Raw genomic sequence first — 6,000 nt, forward strand, 5'->3', positions numbered from 1 at the left:
CAGACGTCAGAAACGGTGGAGAGAGAGCCCGTAAAGTTTCTGCAGAATTTTTAAGAAAGGAGCAGTGTAGCTAAGGACAGAGAAATGAAGAATTTCTTCAGAACTCAACACAACTTCTTTCATTGAGATATTGCCTTATTTATACTAGAATTACAACTGAAAAATAAGTTTCAATCCGAGCATCATGCCATATTGCATAAATCATGGATTGAGGAAAAAACGGATGCTGAACAATTAAACAAAACATGCAGAAACAGAATGTGCAAAGTGGGCAGAAACAGAACAACGTGCAAAGTGGGTGCAAAGTGGGTATGTGCAACTGTGGACACTACAGCTGGCAAAACAAGCTTATTTCCTTCATTTGTTGTATCTTGGTGGTGTTCTGATTTCATGGTGTTCAAAGAAATAAAAATCAGTTGCAAGGTCATCAACTGAGTCTGAGTATAGGGTTGTAGCAGCTACTGCTTCAGAAATACTATGGATTCAATCTTTGCTTTTTGAATTGAGGGTTCCCTTGGTTTCGACTATGCCAACAATTTACTGTGATAATGTATCAATGACATATACTTGTCACAATCCAGTTTATCACACAAAGATGAAACATATCCAACTTGATATTCATTTCGTTCGAGATCAAGTGCAGAAAGGTTCTTTAAGAGTGGCTCATGTTTCTACAAAGGATCAGTTAGCTGATTTCTTGACAAAGCCACTGCCACGACCGTCGTTCATTGCAAACAGGTTCAAGATCGGTGTTCTTGATGGCACTCTGATCTCACGGAAGAGTGATAAGAATCAACAGAAGTCTTAGCTGGAAGATTAGATGTAGTTTAAATTTAAATACTTATCTGTATAAATAACCAATCTGTTGTAAATCCCTCTATAAATAGAGACTTCTATAATGAATACTATATCACTTCTCGTAAATGGGGAGAAGTATTACCAAATTTCTAACCTGTTTGAAATGATGAATTTTGTGTAAATTTAATTTGATTAAATTTTTATTAACTTTTTATTTGCAATAGAATATTTTTTATTTAAAAAAAAATAAAATTATTTTTAATTTTACAAAAATTAATTTAATTTTTTAACTGAATCGTTCTAAACTATATATAAATGAAATGCATGGCAAACGCCATCAAATTGGAAAAAAGAAAAATGTCCATGGAGCAGTAAAAATAACGTAAAAAACATGCACCGGTTAAAATGTTAATCAGATATACTACTAAATTTAATTTAAGTAAAATATATAATTTTATAAAAATTTATTTAATTTTTTTTAAAGGAATCACGCTTAATCAAATCATAAAATTTAAATAATTTCTTTCATCTTTCTAATTAAATATATAATTTTTTTAAATAGAATTATAAGACTTTATTAATTTTCAAGCTAAATCAAACTAGAAATACAAATGGTTGGTACATCACGCCGCACCACTAAATCTGTTGACATAATGCATACTCGTGCTAGACTATGAGCAACATTATTCGTAGAACGTCTCACAAAATAAAGACAAATTTCTCTTAACTTCAACATAAGATATTTACAATTATCAATCAATAAACCGAAAGCTGAATAATCTCTATAGTTAGGATCAATAATAGCCTGAACACAAAATTGAACATCTGACTCCATAATCACAGAAGACCATCCTTCTTCCTTGACCCAACCAAGAGCCTAACGTATAGCTATAGCCTCAATTATATGAGGTTCTATATTCTGAAGAAAAGACCTCTACAAAGCATCAATAAAATTACCACTGCTATCTTTAGCCAATACACCCACTCCTCTATGCATTCCTTGAAAACAAGCCCCATTTATATTAAGTTTCAATGAACCAATAGGTAGTTTACTCTATAGAACAATAACAGAATGAACTTGGTTCATATTATAAGAAGAAAGAGTTTGAGCAGCATTTCACTCGTTACACAATTATGGGCTTGCCTAACCACTTGTCATGGATTAGACCATCGATTCTTCCAAATAACATTATTCATAACTTTTCAAATAGCCAAAAAAATCATAATAGTAGCATTCAAATTTTCACCACCAAACTGACCAACTAATGAAATAAACCAACTAGCAAAATCACTTATACCTGGTTGTCGATATCCAAGCGAGAATGAAGACCAAACCTCTTGAGAGAAAGGACAAGAGACCACGGCGTGGATGTTTGCCTCTTGCTCACCATTATAGAAATAACACATACCTGAAATTGAAACATTCTGGTACTGCAAAGTTAGAATTGTTGGTAATGCTCGCATACAGGCTCTTCAGATAAAATTCAGACATTTCAGTGGAACTTGACTTGTCCAAATTTTACAACAAATACTAGCTAAAAAAGTTTGTTGCTATGACGAAAATATCATAATAAGGTGCTTATATGAACTACACACTGAATAAGTCCCTCTTCCATTAAAGCTCCAAAACCAACTATCATAAATTTGGCGCCTACTAAGTGGAATCTGTAATATGGCAGTTTGATCTACAACATCAAACAAATTAGAAATAACTTCATAATTTCACCTGCCATCCTAAATCAAATCAAAACAAGTGGGAAACTAGTATTAGTGGCCTCGGAGTGACTATCTTCATAGAGTCCGTTAAAGGAAGCCAAACATCTTCCCAAGTAAAATGGAGGATCCCCTTCCCACACACCTATAACACCCTTTAGCAATTAAAGTCTAACTTTTCTAGATACTTCGCCATAAATAGCTAGGATTATTCCCTATCTGAGCATTAAAAAACCTAGTCTTAGAAAAATATTTAGCTTTCAATAATCTGGTAGCCATAGACTGAGGATCATTGATGAGCTTCCATGCCTGCTTACCCACCATCACCAAATTAAACTCGTGAGGCTTCTTAAAACGAAGGCCACCAAAGCGTTTAGGATGGCTCATACGGTCCCAGTTCACCTAATTTATACCTTTATCGTGATTTTGTCCCTTACCCCACCAAAAATTACTCATAATCCTTTGAAGCTCATAACAAAAGGTCTTTGGTAAAAGGAATAAATGCATGACATAATTCGACAAAGCTTGCAACATAGTTTTCAGCATCACCTCTTTACAGCTCTAGAAAAGCAATGACACTTCCAAGAATTTAACCTCTTCCAAAGGCAATCTTTAATGAAACAACGAATTTCCTTCTTGTTGATACCGATATGAGTAGGAAGATCCAGATAACAACCCAGATCTTCCTTTTCCACTATACGCAAAGCATCACAAATAGCATTTCGTAAAGGCACTGACACATTTCTATAAAAACAAACTACAAACTTACCCAAATTAATTTGCTGGCCAGACGCATTAGCGTAAGTCTCAATAACTGACTTTACAATTTCAGCCTCTCCCAAATTCATAACTAACAAACTATTATTTACAAAAAATAGATGATGAACCTCCGAAGCTCTTTTAGCAATCGAACACCCATGCCAAACATTAGCTTCAACTTTAGCTTGTATCAACCTCGATAGACTTTCAGCACATAGAATGAAGAGGTACGGCGAGATGGGATCTCCCTGCCTAGCACCACTAGATGGAATAATTGGACCAAGATGCCGCCCCTCATGCAAAACCCAATACTCAACATTAGTGATACAATAAAGAACCAAAGCAATCCAATTTTGATGAAAACCCATCTTAGCAAGCACGGCAGAAATATAATTCCACTCCAATTTATCATAGGCTTTCAAAATATCCATTTTCAAAGCTATAAAACCTTCATTGCCCCTACGCTTATTAAGAAAGTGAATAAGTTCAAAGCCATAATACTATTATCCTGAATGCTTCTATTAGCCACAAAAGAGTTCTAAGAAGGAGAAATAATATCAAGCAACAATCTCCTTAACCGGTTGGCAATGGCTTTACTCATAATCTTATAAATATGTTGCAAAGCCCAATGGGTCGAAGATCACCTGTATTCTCAGGAACCTCTTTCTTAGGAATAAGCACAAGCAAATTTCTATTCAATTCAACCGAAAAACTACCATCATTCAAATATTGCACACAAGCAGCAGTAACATTGGACCAATCACATCTCAATTATTTTGGTAAAAGGAGGTATTAAAGCCATCCATATCTGGGGATTTCTCTAACTGCATACTGGAGATAGCCACCTTTATCTCCTCTGCAGAATATGGTTCGGTAAAAAACTCATTGGTCTCCATTGAAATACACTCTAGAACATGTTGTACAACCGACTCAACATTACCCGGAGAAGACTTAAAGATTTCAGAAAAATAATCGGTCAATAATGAACCCAACTGCACTTTATCCTTAACCCACATATCTGCAGTATTCTTCAAACACAGGATTGAATTCTTCTTATGTTGAGAAGTTGCAGCAGAGTGAAAGAATTTGCATTCTTGTCCCCTTCTTTAAGCCAAAAGATTTAAATTTTTACCTCCATCTCACCTCTTGATCGCGCAGGAGACCAGGAAATTTTAATTTAGCTTCAATGAAACGGTTAGCATCACTCAACAACCGTGAACCCCTAAAATCTTTCACCAATCGTTGACATTCCTTAAGCTCAAGCTTGTTTGCATTCCTTAGATCAATACCCCAACGCATAAGTTCAAAAACACAAATCTTCAATCGATCCACAACATTCTACGTAGTCTCATGATTCCATTGATTAGTTCCTTACACATTGGATTTCGAAGCCAAAAGTTTTCAAATCAAATACGATTAGCTGATTGTCGTATTAGGTGCTTGCGTACTTCCGAAAATAATAGGAGGTGATCAGATGAGAATGTGTCTAGTGTAGAAGCCTCTGCCAAAGGGAATAAAGAATTACACGCAGAAAATGTTAAAATTCTATCCAGTTTGGACTCAATTAAATACCTGAAGTCCTACCATACTCCCAAGTGAATGGATAACTAATTCTTCCTCTAATTCTAAATAATAATAATAATAACGATAATATAATGATAATAATAATAAATAATTAAAGTTAAATTTTTTTCCATGCTAACGCATGCAATTTTAAACTTCCAGCTCTAGTTATAATTTGTTGTCCATTTTTATTTTGAGGTATGTCATAAAATTTTAAAATTACTTTTTTCATCGGCTTAATCGAGTAATATTTATTTTTTATATTTTTTTATTAGAATAGAAAGGTAGTTGTATATTTTATTATTAAATAAATAGATACGAAAGAAAATCATGTTAAATTTAAATTAAATTTAACTCGATAAAAAGTTAATTTAAAGGGAGGAGTCTTGACACTTTTATAAGAGTACATTATTCATATTCTAAACCGATGTGAAATTTAATGCTCTCACACCCAGAACTACATTAAAACGTGAAATATTTAAGTAAGATCCAACATTTGATAGGAAAACTCTGATACTGTTTATTCAAAAAGCTAGTTCAAAAGGTCAATTTTAAAATATATATTAAAATATTTTATTTACAAACATATATTGATTCATGTGTAGTTAATTAGTAATTTAATACTTAAATCCTCTCTAGAATGTTTAGTTTTGTTTTATCTAATAAGCAAAACCATATCCATCACTTAATAAATCCATATTTGAATTTCACTTTTTCAATCTTCTGTTGAATAAAAATAAAAAGAAATTCTCTCTAAATTAAAAAAAAAAAAAAGAGACTTGAATTCTTGAGAATGTATTAGGTGCAACTAATATAAGACCAAAATTAATACATTTTGAAGATGTTGAAGAAATGAAAAACTTTGCAAAATACATCTATTCCCAATTTTAAAAGTTTTGCTCACATTTTTCAGTTATACATCTTCATACGTCTCTTTTTTTTCAAAGTAGAATTCACTACGCTATTAAACCTCCCGTTTGTAATAACTCGTATTTGAAAAATTTTTTAATAAAATAATTTTTTTTATTATTTAATTTAAATTTAAAAAATAAAATATATTAACAAATTTAATTGCAAAATCCAATTCTCTCTTCTTTTTTTCTCTTGCAAAAATTGTATAAATAGAGGAGACTTGCTCATCCACCAATCAACCCTATATCCTTTACA

This window comes from Manihot esculenta, chromosome 13, assembly GCF_001659605.2.
Source record: "Manihot esculenta cultivar AM560-2 chromosome 13, M.esculenta_v8, whole genome shotgun sequence".
Lineage (NCBI taxonomy): Eukaryota > Viridiplantae > Streptophyta > Magnoliopsida > Malpighiales > Euphorbiaceae > Manihot > Manihot esculenta.